Source organism: Thermobia domestica, chromosome 1, assembly GCF_964235325.1.
Source record: "Thermobia domestica chromosome 1, izTheDome1.hap1.1, whole genome shotgun sequence".
Classification (NCBI taxonomy): Eukaryota; Metazoa; Arthropoda; class Insecta; order Zygentoma; family Lepismatidae; genus Thermobia; species Thermobia domestica.
Window position 1 is genome coordinate 18,175,002 of NC_137454.1, and position 22,184 is coordinate 18,197,185.

Below are 22,184 nucleotides of genomic sequence, written 5' to 3' on the forward strand. Positions count from 1 at the left end.
CTGTTTTGGTCTTTTTCGTATTTGTTTTTTGTCTGGCAATTTTTACACATCTTTTACCAATATTTTTACTATCATGTTAATTAACTATTGAAATTAACAACAGCCATATCATCTGTAAAGCAAAAGTACACTCACAAAACAAAACAAGAATCAATCAGAAGGAATGAAATGTATTTTCACATGTTGCAAGGTCATACAACTTTATTGTAATGATTACCATATCAGATTATGCAATAATAGGTTTGGTTGTAGGAGCATAATACGTGTTACATATTATAAGTTGTAGCACCCACTAGGGCACGGATATATGTGTTGATGCGGCTTGGAAGTGAGTAGTCATATCGTTGTCCTATGTTAAGAAAAAAATATTGCATTTAGTGTTAAACGCATTTTTAAAACTGATCTTTCTATGTAGAAAATGTGTTAAATAGAAGTTTCGCTATCATGGCGAGATGCATCGTTCGACTTGTGTTGACACTTACGTGACTTCTTAATTCATGATTTAAATTTAAGACAACAGACAACATACTAGGACATAATGAAAACAATTTTGTTTGAAAGCTCCTTTATTTTAATCTTCTTTACAAGTAAAGACTTATTTATCATAGTTACAGTTCACGCAAATCAATAAAAATATATCTTTTTAAAATCAGAATAACCACATTACTTTTTGTCAGATGACCCTCTACTTGCAATTCCACTTTTTTTTTCTTGTTTTACCTAGTAAAATCAGATAATGTTCATTCTTTAGTATTTACGAAATCTATTACGGCGTCAAATTAGTGTCCTCCATTCCGGAAAAAAAATCCTCTTTCATAAATAAAATAACTTTTCTCGTATGTACACACTGCAGTTACAACAAAGCTGACCAAGTCTTATCAAGGGTGCACCGGGTATGGACCCCCCCCCCCCCAACTTCCTAACTCAACATACATTTGTACTTTCTCAATAAGCCACCTGTCGGACACACTCCAAATCATGCCAGTCATTGTTGCAATTTTTCAGGGCAGTCGCATGCTGTTTCTGGATATTCGTGCACTTTTTAATGTTTTCACCTGACTTTTTCATATTAATAACCAACACAGTACCAACTGCTCCACATCGAAGATATAATATCCCTTCTATCGCCGAACTTCTGTGTTAATTACTCCGAATCTACCATTACGTAGTACAGTTGTATTTATTAAGCATTCCTAATATAGTTAGTAAAAGTAGGGGATTCCAATACATAGCAAAAGCACTAATAGTTTCCCTACATCTCCTTGGATACTAATAGATGCATGTTCGAAAATGCTGTTATGAAAGAAATCGAGACTAGTTCTGTAATAGATGGCAGCACAAGGCTATACCCACAGCCACAGGGAGCACTGCCCTTTATGTCAGCGTGCCAAGAGGTATTGTGACTACGTGCATTATCACTTCTGCAATTCCAACATGAACAGCGAACGAGAAAATTTGTGTGAAACTCTGCCAATGTGCTACTTAAGACGTTGCACATGATGCAGCAAATTCACGAACGATGATGCTGCCATGAATCGTGCGAGATGTTTTGATGGCACGCGTGCTTCAAGAACGGAAGAACCTCACTGGAAGACGATAAGAGACTCGGAAGACCTTCAATGAACTCAACACCGGAAATTGTCGAAACCATTCGGCAACTTGTGCATGGGGATCGTCAAAGAACAATCCACAACTCAATGTGTCATATGAAACAGTCAGTCAATCCTCATGTGTGGTATGAACATGCATGATATGCCAGCTGACCCCTGAGTAGAAGGAAGTCTGCTAAGAACTTCGTCAGAGTACCATGGATGATGACCCGTTCTTCATGTCGAGAATCATTAATGGTAATGAAACTTGAGTGTAAGGGTGTGATCCTGGACCATCCTGTGTCTTCTCAGTGAGAGAGTCCACCATTTTCATATCGAAAAAGGTGAGGCACATCTGTAGTCCCATCAAATGCATGCTCATCGTCTTTTTCAACATTTAGAGTGCATTGAAAATTCGTCCCTCGTTGTCAGACCATCAACAATGAGTTCTACTGCCAATATTTAACACGGCTGAGGAAGGACATTACAGGAAACCGACCATAGGTGTGGAGAGTGTATATATATATATATATATATATATATATATATATATATATATATATATATATATATAAAGCATGTTCCATGACAACAATGCATCGTCATACAGAGCTATTCTGGAAACTTTTTCATACCACCTCGTACAGGTGAAGATCAAGAAAAGTCACTGCATCTTTTCATTTGTATTTGACTCGACATTTCCCCGGGTGGTGCTCCGAAAGTTTGTAATATATATATATATATATATATATATATATATATATATATATATATATAAAGTTCATAATGGTAAATTGCTACAAGATACTTCAGTATAATTCTATCACAGGTTCCTGCAGCAATTCTCCGCAAAACTGTTAATTGAACCATTTCTGGAGTTTCCACATCAATTTCGTGTGTGTGTCTGAACAATGGAAAATCTACATCAATTCCTATTTAATCCTCACCTTCATCCCATCATCCATTTTTAATTTTCAAAAATGTTGCCAATGGAGTACAAAGTGGATGTACACTTATGTCCAAAATTACTGTCGCATGTCTATAAATATGTTGTAGAAATATAGTTTGATAACGAGTTCGCCTGGTATTTCTTATATTGTTAGTATCTGTATAAGCGGCAAAGACATGCATGTGGCACATTTCATGTCAAAAGAGCACTAAATAAGAACAATGAAACGAAAATAAAACTTTCTTGTTCATTTAGCAACATTTTGTTTTACTCATTGTAATTTTCGTATTTATAATTCTTTTCCCATGAGATTTACCACAAATATACATTTCCTGATTATACACATAGTATCAGTATTAAAAGTACCCTGCAAAATCATTATCAAATTACAAATCATTATATTCTTAGAAGAAGACAGTTATAGATATGCATCAGTAAGTTTGGACATGAGTGTACGTTACCGAGCATCATCATCTGGTATTCTGTCATTACCGCTACTGAGTTCTCGCTACTCGCCTCTGGTGAGTCCAGTCCCTGGTTCGATCCCAGCTTTCGCACAGTGGGCTTTCTCATGGGCAAACTCCATGTGAGTGGCTTTTCTAGGGTTCTTCGGTTTCCTCCTCCTTTCTTTATCGTTTCATCATTATCATCGTTCCCATTCTTCTCTATACCCACTTTTGACAGCCCTCAGTCTTTTTTAGTCACTTTTGCGTGATGTCCATATTTCTCTCCTACATAGTACACACTTCACACGGACATTTTGCGAATCTTTTTCTCAACACTCTATTCAATGATCCACAAAACATACTTTTTTTCTGTTTAAATGGTTCTTAATCATTCCTAGTGTTGCTTTTATTTTACGTTTTCCTTAATACCACCCAGGTACTAAAACCTAATTATCTGCTCTACTTTATCCTCTTCTAATATGCATTTGGTACTGGCCGCTTTCCAACACTTGCTTTTGTTTTTCTTTTTTTTTCCGTCCCATATTCTTCGCAGCTTCCGAAGTTTTCCAATATCTTAGTTTTCTTTTCAGATTCCGCAACAAAAATCAAATTATCTACAAAGAGTATGCACCTAATATACTTCTACCCCCTACAAAAATACGTTCTTCGTTATGCAGGACCACTTCATTATTTCTTCTAGATTGATTAAGAACTTTGGAATGAAAATATCTCCGTTACCCAGTGGGTCATATTTTATTGATTACCAGCTCCTGCTTCGTAATTGGGAGGTCCCGAGTTGGAAGCCGGTTGAAGGCCATCTACAGGTCTTTCTAGGAATCTCCTGTTCTTCCAGGTGATTACTGTGATGCTATTCAAATGAGGGCCCTAGCCGACTTATTTTCCAGTGTTCATGATTTGAATATAAACTAGCCTCACAAGTTAAGTAAAACAAATGAAAATCTTTCCGTGTCCTTTAGGCTAAAGGAGACGAATGATTATGGAAGAATTAGTGGGATGAGAATGTGAAAGGAAACCAGACTATCAAAAAAAAAAAAAAAAAAAAAAAACAGACAATATGTTGTCCACTACAAACTTACTTGGAGCAGAGACTCCACGCACCAGAGGTAATCGTTCTACTACTGACGCACCGCCCCCCCAACAAATGACAATAAAAAATAAAAGAATACGGTTAATGACAATAAGAGAAAAGAACGTATATACAGTATATGTATCCTGCTGCTATAGAATGTTTAAATGTTCAACTGAAAGTCTGATATTACAATTATGGAGGGCCACAGTTATAACTTTTAGTAATTGTATAATTTATTTACTTCATGTCTAAAGTGTTAGTAGAATATAATGTTATTTATTACAGTATTATAAAAATATATTACAGCGTGTTATAAGTTTTGAATCAATATGGTAGTTTAGACTGTGAATATAGCCGTTTTGATTAAGTTACTGAATTCAGGTTTTACAAACCGTATTCAATTGACAATATACTGGGTCGTCCGGTTCATTTGCGGGGTATGGGGCGAAAGTAAATTGTCAAGCCAATAATGTACGTGAAAATTTCATATCTAGCATAAATTAAAAACATGCACAAACTTTGACTCTTTCATACCAGTGACAGTGATATTCCAGTACGAATGCACTTCGCGTGTCGTAAAATTTACTGTTAATCCAAAAAAGAGTGAGTTAGAGATAGGAAAATTTTCCCGAAAGGTCTTTTTCATCTCATGGTGTCGAGGTTCTTGAAGAGTGGTGCATAGGTTCGGCAGCCCTTCTTAGGAGACGGGCTTGTTGATATATTTATTACTTCAGCAGAAAATTAAAGTTTCCTCATGGATGGCTTTTAGTATCTCGCCTAAATCCATCTATGGCTTCAGAACCGGTACTGCGACTTAGAGTGAGAAGTTGAAACGACTTCGTTTATGCGTATACCCACCGCCGCTGACGCACTTGCTCCCTACAGACGCATCCCATCGCTACCCCTCGAGAACTCCTACTGCATTCCTGCTCTCATTCGGTTAGACAGCATTCGTGCTTTTCAGTGGCCACCTAGCACAAGTTGGTTCGTGTTTTATGCACTTTAGTTTTTATGCCATACATCCACATTTATAATCATGACTACATCATAGTCTCAAATAAAGAACCGTAATCACTACCAAGTGATTTGGAGGAGAAACTAGATAATATCCTTTCCCAACAATAAAACATTGCGGAGGAATTGATAAAAACAACAGAAACAACAAAAAAGTTACTTATCTCACGAAAACTAGCCATAATACTTTAGGAAATACGTTTCTTTCATCTGAATTATTAGCCTAAAAAATTACTTTTGGAACAAGCAGTGATTTATTTACAGTGGAATAACAAGTAAATAGTCATCTTATACAATAATCAAAAAAGTAATGCACGTATCTATTATTACAAAAAAATTCAAAATTATACTGGATTGTTTGTTAAATCTTAATAAATAACATAAACACTAGTTCTTTCCGATTACATCAGTACAGAAAATTATTTTCCTAAATAACACCATTCTCAGAATAAATTATTATATTTAATTTTTTGTAAAAGTAAATCTTCCATTTTATAAGAAACGTTATCACACACTTTATTTCCAATTACTAACGCAAAAAGAAAGAAAAAAAAAATGCATTAGATGTTTTCACGTTCATTTGTTATCATTATGTATATTACTTACTTTTATACATTTTTAAAAACATTTTATACATTACTTTCATTTTTTTTTCAACAGAAAAATCTTAAGATGTCTTTACACACAGATCTTTACAGAATACGTACTTCTTTGTCGTCAAGGATAAAAGTAATTTTTTACATATTTACAGCAATATCACAGGTACATAGTATTTCGAAGTACAAATACTTAAATTTCTCTTAAAATACAGAAGTATATACATTTATTTGATGAGTACACTGTTACAACATTATCTTTTGTTTTCTTCTCTTTTAATAATTTACTGTAAATTACAACCCAGCAGGATTATTTTTTTAATGCAAATGGTAAACATTCAACGTGAGTAATTTAAATGAGTACACCAAGATGGGTTTATTGTGTAAGATTCAAAATACACGATGTACATAGGAGTATTTATGGATGCTTCCGCGTTTTTACGAGGGTAAGTCAAAAACTATCCGCAATGTAGCTATAACTTTTCTTACATTTTTTTAATACTATTCTGTCCTCGTTTATTTTATTGTTATGCTGTTGTGGTCACGCTATGAAAGTTTGATACTAATTCCTCCATTTGTGTTCCTTTTGTTGCAGATAGATCTTAGCCGCTCCATTAGAAATTTGCACCAAACAGGGTGTCTACTGAAACTGCAAAATGAAATGTCGTGACTTTTTCGTGACCTTTTCTTTCCCAAACCATAGAGTTTAGAAACATTCTGAAGAGCGAATTGAGCCAAATTTTCATGCATGCGATACAATGCTTGCGATTTGGTAGGGTATAAAGCCCCGAAAATAAGACATTTTTGGTGGTGAATTTTGACGTTTATAGAACAAAATTTTCCAGTCTATACCCTATTTCTCCATTTAAAAATAAAATTCGTGACCTAAAAGCTAAATTTCATGACTTTTTCTTGGACTTTCATGATTGTTTTCTGATTTCGTGACTTTTTCGTGACTTTCGTGAGCGATAGACACCCTGACCAAAGAGGAACAACGAGCATTGACACGGTTTTTGTGGTCGGAAGGGTGTATCAGGGGCCGCAATCCATCAAGGACTTTTGACACAATATGGGAACAGTGTCTTGCAGCAACCGAGTGGATTGAAACATTCGAAAATGTTCGCACAAGTGTTACGCTTGAGGAAGGAGCAGGACGACCAACTACGACCACAAATGTTGACAACATTGAGCGTGTGCATGACTAATTTCCAAATGATGTGCCACTTCCTCAAAAGTCAAACGTATCTCACGTTCCTCTTTGGGGCCAACTTCTAACGGAGCGGCCATGATCTATCTGCAACAAAAGGAAGACCAATGAAGAAATTAGGATCAAACTTTCATAGCGTGACCACAATAGCATAACAATAAAATAAACGACGACAGAAGTCAATATTAACAATGTAAGGAAAGTTAAAGCTACATTGCAGATAATTGTTGAATTACCCTCGTATATACAGTTCTGTTCCGAGAAATCTGACCACCCAATCCCTATCTGCGAGACTGTATTACCACAACCGCGAGACAGAAAAAGAAAAAATGATTCGCATTTCTTTGAGTTACTTCTGTTTATGGATAAGAGTAGTTTCTAATGCGAAGTGGGTGCCCAGAAGTTTTTGAACAAGCCTATACGATAAATTAAAAAAAAAAATCGCCTGGGAAATTATTACTTAAAAACTGAAAAAAAGCATACAAGACATTTCATATACATTTAAAAAAAATACTCAGGGAAATTATTACTTAAAAACTGAAAAAAAAAAAAAGCATACGACATTTCATAATGCATTCGTAAAACCTTGACGCTTCATTCTTGTCATAACAGAACAGACGACACTTGGATTTTGCTAAGGAACAAGTATTTTACGAGTTATTTAGCTGTCAAAGCAATATATTCTACAAGTTCGAATGGCGATTACTATTATTTACGAATCTACTCTATATAATTATATCGGGACAAAAGTTCTCAGACAAATTAAGTGATTTGAGGTACAGATAATAGTGAAACGCAGGAATTATATTGAACACAACGCTTGCAGAGCCATCAGGAGATAGTCACTTAAATTTCTTATCACATACGGAGAGAAAATGCAGATCCTACATTTTGATACTAGTGTTACCAACTATGGTGACCCTGTTTTACATCATTCAAAAAACTACCATTAAAGATGCACCAAAAAAGCCTTGCCACGTAAGTAGTAGCAACGCCGCTGCAAGCTGTCAAAGACCTTTTCTTGTTGGTTCCTCTACAGCTTCTCTATTAGGGGACTTGAGTTTAGTTTAATAGTAAAACTGGTTGGTTGGATTTAGATTAATGGTAAAAAACGGAGATTGTATTACAGATTAACGCCCTTTCAGCACCGAGGCTATAGGAGACGGGAACCTACAGCTTAACATGGGACCCGAACTACATGAGTATACACCAGGAATCGAATCCAGACCTTCGCGTCGAAGGTGCATACGCTAACCATATAATCACTAGGGAGCTCGACAGAATAAAAGTTGTGTTTGGTTTGCGACCAACAGAAAAACGTTTTGGCATCCTTTTATTCATTCTGTAGAAAATGCAACCACATGTTCAATTCAATTCGTGTCTCTTCTTTGAAAGTGCCAGTTTCCAAACTGGTACTACATGGATCCACATGTGATTCGAATCTACGCTGACAAAAGCCATTTATCCGAAAAAGGAAGATAACATAAAAAGTGCTTGAATGCCACTGGTAATTATTGGGGTAACTAATGACAGATCTGATCTTTAAGTAGTTCCTATGTGTCGGTAGATTTTTTTTTTTTTTTTTTTTAAGGTGGCTTTCGGTTAAGTTTCTACTTTTTTATATCTCAAAAAAGCTTGCTTTAATATTATCTACCTTTTCGAGATATGATAATAAATTGATAAAACTCGGAAACTATAAGTATCTCAGCAAAATTCTGTGTTACTAAGATAACATTGTGTCTACCTGGGATGGCTGTTGTATATGTCGCAGAACTTATTTTCATTTCTCGCCAATTTCTTTTGACAATAATTATACAACCATGTTTAAAACAATTTTTTCTGATAAAATTTTCTAGTCGAAAATGCACAAACTAAACGACTTCCCCTAGAAAGATTATTGTTTTCCAACAATTAAATTACATTTTAAAGAATTAAACCCATTTGAATTTTAGGTGTTACAAGATAAAGTTTATCAGATCGAAGAGACTTTTGTACATGATTGTTACCAATAACAAACTGGATTTCTACAAATGAATATCATGCTCACATATACAAATTTCTTCATTTCACTAAGTTCAAACCCAAATTTGATGGGTAGTAACACGAGAACCAATGGTCTGCATGCCGTAAAATTTTATATTCGTACTTAACTCGTCAAGGCTACCACGTCAAGTTTGGTCAAGACTGGATTAGCATCGTCAATAGAACGCGATATAAAATATCCTTTTACTGAGTCCAGCCAGAAATTTGATGGTGAATATCTCAGGAATCAAAGGCCGGCACACCATAATACTTGATATACGTAGTAAGTTTGTGAAATTGTAACACCATCCCAATTTTGGTTAAGATCGGATGGGTTTCATCAATAGAGTAGGATGTACGTATATATGTGGTGTCTCAAAAGTCCCCTGACATAAGGTAACTGTTATTATCAGAGTTATATTTTGTTGTAACTCTGATAATAAGTTACCCTATGTCAAGGGACTTTTGAGACACCCTGTATACTGTCCTTATGATATATATATATATATATATATTTAGAAAATCAAATGAAGTAAAAAAAACTCCCTCCAGGACCAGGACCTGTCGACAGGTAGAATGCTTAATAACAGCTCAATACATTATAAGATAGTGGACAGAGCTGACAGAAAGACTGTGTGTCCTACATTCATTACTATCAAAATGCGCTCGACTCGGTGAAGGCGTCGGAAGTTACTAAGGCTCTTAAAGCAAATGGTATCGCAGACGATTATATAAAAGTTACAGATAATATCTGTAAGGCCAGAAATGAAGACCTTAAAAGAAGTGAATGCCTACGTCTGAGTCACAAAACATCCGTAGATGGCTATATTTTAGACGAAATTAACAGACGGATTACATTATGGTAGAAAGCGTGTCGAAATAACAGTTCACTATTGAAAAGTAAAAGGTTTATGTCCAAAATACGAAATTTTGAATTTAACACATTTTCCCTGCTTTTGGCACATGGATCGCTAACAAGGACATCGGACAAAATGAGATTCACCAACAAACAACCTAACACAGTAGGAAGACATGTTGCTACGAATAACCCACAATGGTGGGAAAATAAGTCATCGAAGAAGGAAACAAATAAAGACAATGAAGTGGCAATGAGGTAAAAGAATTTCTGACTAGTGGGTAAAAATTTTAAAAGTGGATATCAAGAGACAAGAGAAGACGTAAAACAACGTCCTAAGATATAATGGTGAAGAAATCGAGAATCAGTACGGAGTAAAGTAGAAAAACATTGCCCAAAATTGAATGGTTGTGAAGAGATAGGAGAGACCTTCATACAAAAGTCGTTTGACAATGTTATTAATATTACACTACAGTTCCGTTGATTGATGAGAAAGATGGTATACAGTGGCGGATCCCGGATATGATCAAGGGAGGGGATCCATAGTTTACCGTTTTATCCAGTGTAAAGCAGAATTGAAAAAAATGCTTAGAGAAGTATCATATCTAGTTACATGTATGGTTTGCAATGAACGTACAAATTATTTTGCTGTTAACAGCACTTCGGTACCTCAAACCGTTCTGAAGATATGATAAACATTGCTGAAGTTTACATTATCCTGACTATTTGCATTCTGCTGTATGCGTAGTAGAGGCTTCGAAACTTTGGATGTTTGTGATAGTATAACACCTTTAGTTTGCAACACTGAATAACAAATATGGTATTTTAAGTTCTCGTTTGACATGCTGATTTAAAATATGTAATAACCTCATGTAGTGCCATTTGAAAAATCATATATATAGTGCCGTACTTTGATATATTTTAGCGTGAGAGAACGATATTGGTAAAATATAATAATGCCTTCAAAAATAAACATCGCTAAACTGAAGTAAACATGCATAAAATAATGATTTTTGAACTTCTGAAAAAAATATTTTGTTTAAGATTAGATAAATCCTTCTTAACAAATCGTTTTAGTTGAAAACAATTCAGCAGAGGTTCCATCTTGGTTGGATTAGAATTTAATGTCATTTTCAGCAGCAAGGCTACATATAAGTCGTGGACCTAAAGCTCAATGTGGAATCCGAACCACATGAGCAGGATATCGAACCCGAGTATCGTCGTTATTCCACGTAAATCATGATGTCTTCACTTCGATCATTCTCGTGGCTTCTGCGTGATTTGAAATAAAGATCGGCAAGAGTAGATTCCATTTTTTTTTTCAATTCGGTTAATCAATTGTAGAGCATTATTATTATTATATACAGCGGTATATGGCCCTGTGATTTTCAGAGCATAGACTTCAATCTAGTCATTGGGATGAAGCTCTTAGTACTTTCATTGGAGAAAAAAAAAGTGCCTGAAAACAACCTCATACTACTAACGTTTATTATGTATGGTCATTGTATTTGTTGGGATGCACCTGCTAAGAACTTTTAGATGGAGGCTATTCCCTGACTTTCAACATTATACTCACAATCTACGTGGGTCAGTCAGAAAGTTGGTTGCACTCCTTCGTAAATATTTTCGGTCAAAGGCTATTTTGATGAAACTGTGTGGCAACACTGCAGACATGTAGCTGTATCATGTCACGTAGCGGCTTTCATGAGGCAAGTGGAGGTGTTCTGATAATGAATCGTAAACACGTCTCGACAGCTGCAAGTGGCGTCCAAATTGGAAATGCGTGCAGTGATTCGTTTTTTGTGGGCAGTGATTCGTTTATCGGCAGCTGCATAAAATATATGGTGAGAATACAAGTCATGTTACGCTATCGCAAAGTGGTGCAACATGTTTGAGAACAGACGCACAGATATTGACGATATTGAGCGCGAGGGAAGACCATCATCTGCGACAAATTTGGAAATCGCTGGTCGCGTGAATGAATGCATTCTTGCAAACAGACGCATAACCATATATGAACTTTCCAAGCGACGATACCACTCGGATGACGAGGTGAGAGCTGCAGCCCAAGAATGGTTATCGGGCATTGGACGGGATTTCTTTGCAGAAGGCATAGAAAAACTTGTACCACGCCTCAACAGATACTTAAATAACGGAGGCAATTACGTTGAAAAGCAGATCATGAATGGAATTTTACGATACAAATCAAGTTACTGTAAAATTTCTACCTGTTTTATTTTCTTAAGCAGTGGAACTAACTTTTTGACTGACCTCCGTATAAGTGACCATGTTAACTTCAAACTTTCTTTTTTTCTTTCTTTCTCCTACTGTTAAAGTAACTATCATTAGTAGTAGTTTGAAACGCATTAAAATTTAAGAAGGATTATTTGGCCAATTATATATCGCGTAAGGATCACTGAAGTAATTTTAAGGCTGAAGTCAATAATTTATTTTGGGTTATTTAAATGTGCATCTTTGCACTAGACAGAAATATGTTAAATTTGATGGGAACCCACACAGTCCTTTACATACTGCGTGAGAATGACGTAACTCAAAAGATCAAAGAACGAATGCCAAACAGAGAAGTAATTTACAACTGAATGCTACATAACGTCACCGTTCCCTGATCTCAGTTCATCATTCGAAGAAGGCAGGTAATCTGATGTTGAGGAACGAAAAAAAAAGAAAAAATGTGAAAAGCAAGATAGCGTATTCCATGGGTTTGCAGGCATACTAGTGGCGGATGAATACTGCATGTAAATTGTCAACACATGTTTACGTCGCTCCCCAACACAGCATCTTCCCCTTGTTTGCTATGCTCTCTCTCTCTCTCTCCTTCATCCGGATGTAAGCGAGTGCTACTGCGTCACATAGCGGTGAATCTAAAAGGTCCCGTCTCGAGCTTTCTTTGGTTTCACAACAATCATAGGACATCTACACAATTTCTAACGAGGCCCATTTGACGATTGAGGTTTGTGATTTTTGAAACAGCCCAACGACTCAAACTGATACACGATACGTGGGAAGCAAAACGAAAGACAGGAAGAGAGACAGCTAGACGATGGGAAGACGGAGATGACTTGGCTACACGAAAGACCAAAGTAGGTGCAGTATCGAAGGATCAAGAGGCTAAAAAAATCAGAGCATATGAACCCAATGGATGATCCAGCGGATGTCGGACGGGATGGTGGACGAGGAAGTGAGAACTATCGACGTGGTGGTCGTTCACGTGCATGGAGAGAAAGACGGTCAGGAAGGAAATGGTACACACCTGAACGAGAATATGAGAGATGACCCGGAATCATCCCAGGAGGATATTTAACGCCGTGGGAATCGTCGGGGAACTCCGGGGTAAAAAAAAAAATAAACCAAGTATCCATTTCGCGGGTCGGAGCGGAGGGAGGTATGACTTATGTTATGGTAAGACGCATGATAAAAGTAATGAGTGATGGTATGCCTGAGGAAGTGTATGATCAGGTATATAGTCCTATGTGTGTAAGTGAATATGAGCGTAAAGATGAGGTGAATGTTTTTCGGATTAAGTATCAATGTCGCAATCCGTTATTTGGTAAAGAATGCTATAGAGTGATAACAAATAGTGTAACGTTATACAATTTCGTATATGTTTGCTGTATTATTAATCATATCTTTTATCCATTTCCCTATTTCTATGTATTGTATTATATCTTGTTTGTAATCTCATATTAATTCGGTAAAGTTAATAATAATCTTGTTGTCATGAGAAGTAACAATAATAAATTACAAAATATACTGCCATCATTTCATTATGGTAGCCATATTCGTGCAAAAGAAACGTTTATCTGTATAAGAAAGCGTTATTAACATTGTCAACATACGTTTACGTCACACTCCAACACCACATCTTCCTCTCGTTTGCCTTGTGTTCTCTCTCTCTCTCTCCTTCTCCGGGTCTAAACGAGTGCTACTGCGTCACAGTGTGAACCGGAAAGGTTCGATCTAGAGATTCTTTGGTTTCACGACAATCATAGAATTTTCACTAATTTCTCACCAGGCCCATTTGGCAATTGAGGTATGTGATTTCTTAACCTACTAGTTCTAACAAAGGTATTAAGCCCGGAAGTAACTATGGTATATATAGAGATTCTTTGTGTTCACGTGCACATGTGAATGTGAAGTACATCTCGTATAAACCACAATAACAAAGAACGCTAATATTTTAAAATACCTTTATTTTGTAAATTTTAGTGAAATCTATCTTAATATCCCACCTGCGCACAGTGGTCCAAAACCCAAATCTAGGTGGACAAAATGCAAAGAACTGAGTTCCGAGAAATAGTGGGAATTCCTGGGGCAAGATCCCAAGTGGTGGGAAAAGTGCAGCAAGGTGCTCAATTAGACATGGGGAGGTGTGTCGTGTCGAACGAGCAAGATACAATACACGCAATGTAGAATCAGCTGATCGATGGTTTCATGCTAGATCCTACGTCTGCAGCATGTGACACGGACGGCTGTTGGTCAATACCAGGTATATATGAAAGTATGACGTACATGTGACATGAACGAGGAGTCCCGTGGGTATATGGGTGAGCTATGGCGTGATGGAAACACTTGCAAATAAGAACGTACACTGTATTTAGGAATGTGTATAATGATTTGACGCGTAGAAACGATTCTCCATCAGTCTCCAGCTTCTAATGACTATAGAGATGTAGAGAAATGATTGTAGTGTGTGGATAACTAGGATGTGCATATCTTTGCATAATTGTTACTTCTTGTACTTTCAGAAATAGAGGGTACCCTGATACAATGAGTCTTGTTCGACGCCTGGAGAGGTGAACCCAACATCTGCTATAGGACCAATAGTGTTTACACCTGTGTAATAGACAAATTAAGGTTACAAGGCTGAGAAGAGGATGTAGCAGAGTGTGTCAGAAAGGTTATGGATAGCTTATGTGTACATGTCAAAGACAGATGGCAAAAATGTCACCGTGTAATGAATAATTTTGTGACCAAATATGTAAGTGGCAACGAGATTGATGTGTCACCCAGGAGGGGGTTGCGAATCAAAAGGCGTACAAGAATCCAGAGACAATAGTACCAATTAAGATGACAAATGATGAGGTATTAGCATTATATGTTGACGCGAAATCGACAAGAAAACAGTACCAGTTAATTCGTTACCAGGCAAAAGTTCACAATGCAGATATCTATCCGTCATACCATAAACTGTTAGAGGCAAAGAAAGCGTGTTACCCAGAAGACATTATTATCACAGACGTATCTGCGGATGTACAGCTGCAAGCAAGTGTTACTTGATCATACTATCGTGGGAGTTGATCACCGGCGACAGTACTATATTGCGAAAGATCAATCAGGGAGCAGAAATAGCAGAAATAACAATGTTCTTCAAGAAGGTTGTGATAGCGCGTCAGGTCAGAGCGCGTGAAAACAACGGTATGGTTCCGACACAGAAGACGGCATACATGACAATACATGTTTGTTTGTTATTTCGTTGGTGCCTCTAATATTACAATATGGTGAAGAGACACTCTGACACAATCCACGGCCATCAACACACTATTGTCACCCAACAAGTTACTGTTCATGAAAGAAACAACAGAGTTAACGCGTTCAAAAGTTACAAACATACAACAGCAAATACAAGATCTTTCTCTCCAATAACTATCACTTGTAATGGTCAGCAAATAGTCGTGAACCACAGATTAACGTTGACAATGGTAGATGGGGAGGTCTGTAGTGATATTACAAAACAATGTTACATCTGTGGCGCATCTCCAAAGCAAATGAACGATCTAGACAAAACCACAGCACTACCACCTGACACAACATTTGAATTCGGATTGTCAACTCTGCATTCCTGGATCAGGTGCTTTGAGTGTCTGCTGCACACTGCATATAGACTGGACATCAAAACCTGGCAAGAGAGAAAGAGGGACCAACGAAAGAAATTACTTCAGAAGCGATTTCGCGACGAAGTGGGTCTCCTGGTGGATGTGCCGAAACCGGGCTACGGAACAAGCAATGATGGTAATACTGCCCGCAAGTTTTTCTTGAATCCATTATTATCAGCGTCCATTACTGGCATCAATAGAGAGTTGATTAAACGATTTGCAGTTCTCTTATGTACCATTGCTAGTGGTTATGCAATTAACTGTGACGCGTTTGGTATGTATTTTCTGCATACTGCATTATTATATGTAGACCTGTATAACTGATATTACGTGCCAGCATCTGTGCATAAATTATTGATAGAGGTAAGACCATTGTCGAATCTGCGCTGGTTCCTATTGGACAGCTTTCCGAGGAAGCACAAGAAGCTCGGAATAAAGATTGTCGAAGGTTCTGCGAACATCATTCGCAGGGTTCTCGTCACAACATAGAAGATTTAATGCACATGTTATTAATCACGTCGGAACCCTGCAAAACAAATCTTAGCAAATTCACACCCAAACACAGTGAACATCTTCCCGAAGAAATACGTCTATTGTAACAAGTTCCGCCGGTACCAATAAGCGTAAGGTTATAGTTAAACAATTGTTTGAACAGTTTGCACCCGACAATAAGAAGCCAGCCAAGACAATAGATCAAAGTTCATCAAAAACAGCAACTGAAGAAGCAGTTATTCAGTTTTACTCAAGCGATGCAATATCTTACGAGACATCAGGACTTCGAGATTGTTTAATCATCAGAGATTCACTCAGCAAACAAGAAGTTCAACAAGAATTTTAAGAATGATCCAAAAAATGGACCAAAAGATTGCGATCTTGGCCAATAATTAGATGTTGGGTCAGGAGCCACAAAATTTTTGAACGGTCTCTAAGTCGAGTTTCCGTATATTTTACAGAAGAACATCATACTGAGTTAAGTGGTAGTTTTGGTTTTGATACACTATATGCAGTTCTCCAGATATAAGACATACAAGAAAACGTTTGGTTGAATGAAATATATTGGATTTTTTGGATCAGGGGCAACAAAAATTTTGAATGGACCCTAAATCGAGATTTCATATTTTTTACGGATTAAGCACATCATACTGAGTTAAATGGTAGATTTGGTTTGGCTACAGTATATGTAGTTCTCCAGATATAAGGCCTACAAGAAAATTTCTGCCTGAAATATATTGGATTTTTTGATTCAAAAACGGTACTTGTTCCTAATACTCGGTGAAACTTATGAACAGTTCAAGAAACCGAATTCCGATAGAGATCTGCTTAAGGTCGCAAACACCGCCAAATGTCTGTCTGGGTATCCAACACGAGAATGTTAGATTATTGTTAAATTCATATTCATTTATGACAACTCGTAGTATACGACAACGAATCTGAGATCTGTATGTTTCAGACTTGCCAAGAATGTGGTGAATTATTAAAGTGAGTTTCGCTTCTCAACTCTACTCAACCGATGAACACAGATATGGAAATCACCTATCAACAATGGATTACTGATGAGACTGGCAAAGTGTCGAAAGAGAAAATGTCAGGAACATTAAAGGACATGATAGATAAACTACAGAATAAACTATCCCGTTTTTTATAACATGCATTTATAGAGCGTTACCTGGCAAATTATTTTAAAATCCTGAAATAAAATGTACCGGAAAACACAATAATCATGCAAATAGATTTTAGAGAAAACTATACATTTTTATATCAATATGAAATCCAAGTTGCATACTGGACAAGCAATTCATGTACCATCTGTACTGCTATGGCCTACATAAGAGTGAATGTTTCTTCAGCTTCTATTCCAACAGTTGTCATATCAGATTATCTGCATCACGATAAATACACGGTGGTAGTTTTCAATGATGCAAAAGTTAATGCCATTAAGCAAATGTATCCATAACTTGATGTCAAATATGTGATCTACCAGTCAGATAGCAGTGCTTAGCATTTTAAACAGAAGTATTCTCTATGTCTGGGAACTGTTACGTATAAATGAATTTCAATGACACTTTTCTGCAACGAGTCATGGCAAAGGACCCATAGATGGACTTGGTGGAACTGTAAAACGTAAAGTGAGAGAAGCTACGTTAGCAAAATCTATAGATCCGCAAACTGCAGAAGATTTTGCCAACTGTAAGAGAAGAATTTTCCCAAATATTAACCCCTTCAGTGCGTAATTTTCAGATGCGAACCGCTGTAAAAAGTGTAGTTTTTTTGAGAACTTTGGATGTTGATTCTAAATCTGTTTCAAAATCACTTATATCAAAATCACTAATTGATAACTCTTCCTCGATGTCAGCATCGTTGAAATATCGTTTTGAAGCCATTACTGTACTGTCTGCTCTCAAACAAAACAAAGAATGAAAACTATATTTGACGAAACCCAAACTCTGTTTTAATTTCTTTCTTTTTCCTCTTCTTCTTTTAATTAAGCAACAATTGAAACCAGCTGAGCGCAAACTCGCTAAATATTGTCGGGATAACATTACTCATACTATGGGCAAGTATATTCGCCATACGCAATACAAAATAGCCAAAGCAAAATGAAAGCGTATATATACGCCACCCGCACAGCAGGTGCGTTTTGAAGACACGAGTTAACTCACCACCCACACTGAAGGAGTTAAGATCATTTATGTATCTCAAAAGTCAGTTGATGCAAGGAAGGAAGCACTGGACAGCGTTTGGTTCGCTGACGGGAAAGATATCTGTAACATACCGGATACCCGTAAAATGCATTTTTTTCAGAAGGTATCTCCATATAAAATGAGAGTATCAAGCATTTTACTTAATGCCAATCAGTGTAAAACTTTTAGCTTCTTAACTGGAAAAGAAGAACCTATGGCAGTTGGCATTACAGTTTCCGGAAAAAATGGTCAATGTTGGTGACTGGATTTTGGTTCCTTTTCATGGACAAAAGTACAAGAATATTTTGTGGGCCAAGTTATCGCTAAAGAAAAGTTTGCAACTTTGACTGTTAAATTCTTGTGTTTTGATAAAGAGGTAAACAAGTTTTCGTGGCCAATAATTGACGAAGTGTCGGATAATAATAATAATAATAATAATAATAATAATAATAATAATAATAATAATAATAATAATAATAATAATAATAATAATAAACCTTCCAGAACCAAATTTTGACCAAGGAATGCGCTACTATTTCCCTCAGTTTTATTTTAGATAATATTTCAATGGGATAATCTGTACCTCACTCATTATACAGTTGTCAAGGTTGTACGTCCAAAACATGTTAAATTCATTTTAGTCGCTCAATAAATATATTTTGTGCTTTCTCGTTCATTTCTCGAACGCCTTTCGATTTATACTGTTTCCTTAAAAACATATACTTAGAAAAAAAAGTATGTTTTCGTTTCTCCAGAAAACCCATGGATACGGTGTTTGTCCACCAGAAAGCCCACTTGGCGCGAGCTGGGGTCGAATCTGAGACCCCATGCACCAGAAGTGAACGCTCTACCAGCGAGTCACCGTGCCCCCCACCAAAGACAGTAATTATAAACACAATTCGACACGCGAAACTCAAGGATTTCGGCACTAGAAACGCAGCTCAAACATCTATAAAACGGTGCTGGTTCATAAAGTCGCAAGAAATTATGTAATTCAGTATTTCTGATGGCAGATGGAATACTCAGTAGACGTAATATTTATCTTAGAAACAAGCAAACGGTGCCTCAGTATTGTCTACTGTCTAGTATGTTAAACAATGTTATTGCTGTTACGGTAGAAATAATTTTGCCTGTTTGCTCAATCGTATTTCGTATTACTAGTTTTGCTTTCCTGGGAATGAATATACCCGACACTCCTAATATTCAGCAAGTACACTAGACGCAAGTTTCAGATCCTGATTTAGAAAGTATAGCTGCTGTTCAGAGGCAGCCTTGGTTTAAAGGGAACTACCACGATTTTAACTATGATTTACCTAGGTACACGCCAATTAATGCATCACTTTACTTTCCTTTGTAAATGTCTGTACCAGAAAGAGAGAGAAAGAGGAGAAATCTTGATCTCCAGGTCTGTAGAGCAACGCCAAAAGCAAAGGGCAGGATCACAGTGAAAAGAAAGAAAGCAGTTTCAGTCAGTGAGAAAGTTCTACATAATCAGGATTGTGAAAGCCTAGAAAAGTTGGGCTTCCACTTCAGGAAGGTTTATAAACAGGTCGAGGGAAGATTTAAGCGAATGGAAGAAGGGCTTCACAAAAAAGAACTGGAAGCAAGAAAAGAAGAAAAGGATGCTACAATCATAAATTTAAGAGTTTTGGTATTAAGGGAGAAAATAGGTCAAGAAGGAAAATAGGTAGATAATGAATATTTAAATCAAACATAAAATGAAATGAACTGAACTCGAAGTTTTACGTACCATGGTTACGCCGGTTAGGCTAAAGGAAATAATGATGATAAGAAATGAAGGAAATGGTAACATGAAGAAAGTGGGAGGAAACGGAGAACCCCGAGAAAACCCACGAACACGGTGTCTGCTCCCACAAAAATTCACTTGGCGCGAGCTGGGATCGAACCAAGAATCCCATGTACCAGAGGTGAACGCTCCACCACTCAATCACCGCGGCCCTTTAAATCAAAGCTAGGAAGATGTTAAATAGATGATCTAACATCATGTAATGGCGATAAAATAATCAGGACAACTGATTCCATTATTCAATGGAAACTACGTATTTAAAAAATTATATATATATTATACTAAATTCATTCATTACTTACAAATTGGGGTATGGGTCCAAGTTAATAATAATAAAAATTCTCACACAATACGAGCAATCAGGGGGGAGGGGGAAGCATTAATCATAAGCCATTCAAGCACTTGAACTTCCTCATAAAATATTTCCTGCACAAAAAACGAACATTGCTATTAAAGCTAAAAGAATGCTCATAATTTATACGTAGATTTTAGTTCTTACAACACAGCATAGCAAAGTATTCAAGTATCTTCTACGAAGACTCAATAATGAGGTGTTTTCAAACACAACTTAAATACCTCAGATCATACTCCCAAGTACAACATAATTCTAGTATTGGTTATTCGTGTAAAACCAGGGGTAAAAGTGAGGGGGAACGCGGGAGGTCATCATTCCCCAACTTCGAAAAAAATATCTACGGCGTCCCTCAACTTCCTTAAAAAAAAATAAATAAATAAAATAAAAAATGCACTGGACATCCGTCCCCCTACTTTTTCACACCCACTTTTACCCCTGCTTAAAACATAAAAATATTACTACAATCAGTGATCAAAGCAGAGAGAATGAAACGAATAACGTTATTCTACTTCCTGAAAATAGTAATTGCGCTTCCGTACATTTTCAAACCCACTTCGAACACTGACAACTTTTACTGTAAAGTAAAAGAAACAAATCAATGATCCGTTTCCAAAAACATTTTTTTTTCTGTAATTGAAACAAACAATTAGCTTTCAACTTCCCTTCAAAAAGTACATAAATAAACAATTATAACGTTATTTTGCGTCACACAGATGAAAAAAATCATCTGACAAAACAATTATTTTTTACCACATACATACATTGCCCTTAATTTAAGTCAATAAATTATTTGTATACATATATATGTATATAAAATAAACAACACAGCAACGCCGGGAGATTAAGAATACCATAAAAGTGTTTTTTTAATGCGGAGTTACAACGGCACAACACTTTCAAAAAAAAAAAAAAAAATCAACACGATTGTCAGTTATCATTATTGACCAGAAAAATTTCTAATTACCAATCTCCTGATTTGTAAATTCTTCAGCACTTTTTGAAAGCACCGCTTGTTCGCTTTGTTAACTGTAAATGAAAATAATAAATCATTAGTTCGTCAACTCAAGAACAATATGTTAGTAATATAACACCCTAATGCAGTCAAAGTGCTAAAAACTAAAAAATTTGATTATCACATTCAAAGAGTAAAAAACGAGCGATATAAATGAGAATCGAACTCTGGTCTTCGTCTTATTATGCCAATGCACCTACCATTATGCTACCCAATCCATGTCCTAAACATCCATACGACGTATGTTCAAAAAGTATTAAACCTTTTGTTGGCAAAAATACATTTATCGATTTGGTAATCCAAAACACTAATGCTCTTCAAAGTACTCTCCTTGGTAATGCACACACTTTTCCAAGCGCTCCCGCCAATGTTGGAAACACTTCTGGTTTCTGGAAGACAGTTTTTGGAATTGTGAGCAACCATGCCGTTGCAATCTGCATGATTGTCTTCTCTTGACTCAAATTGGGTCTCTTTTAGTGGCATTTTCCGCTTGGGAAATGACGAACAGTCACACGGAGCCATGTCGGGTGAGTAGAGAGCCTGACGACACACAGGAATGTTGTGTCTGGCGATGAAAGCCTGTATCAAATTTCGCAGGCACTCTCCTCATGCCCAAATTCTCGTTCAAAATTGAAAATGAAATGAAATTTTTTGAGTTTTACGTCC

At 36.6% G+C, this 22,184-nt stretch overlaps 2 protein-coding genes across 2 annotated transcripts in view; one reads left to right on the top strand and one right to left on the bottom strand.

Moving 5' to 3' along the window:
- LOC145683671 (1-acyl-sn-glycerol-3-phosphate acyltransferase alpha-like) overlaps positions 1-22,184 on the top strand; it is a 368,125-nt gene that overhangs the window by 96,621 nt on the left and 249,320 nt on the right. The gene's annotated exons all lie outside the window — the stretch shown is intronic.
- The window catches only part of LOC145683679 (neuralized-like protein 2), a 54,120-nt gene continuing 32,484 nt past the window's right edge, over positions 549-22,184 (bottom strand). The window contains exon 4 of the mRNA XM_081755035.1: positions 549-21,532. The gene's annotated coding sequence lies outside the window, so the exon portion shown is untranslated. The remainder of the gene's footprint in view (positions 21,533-22,184) is intronic.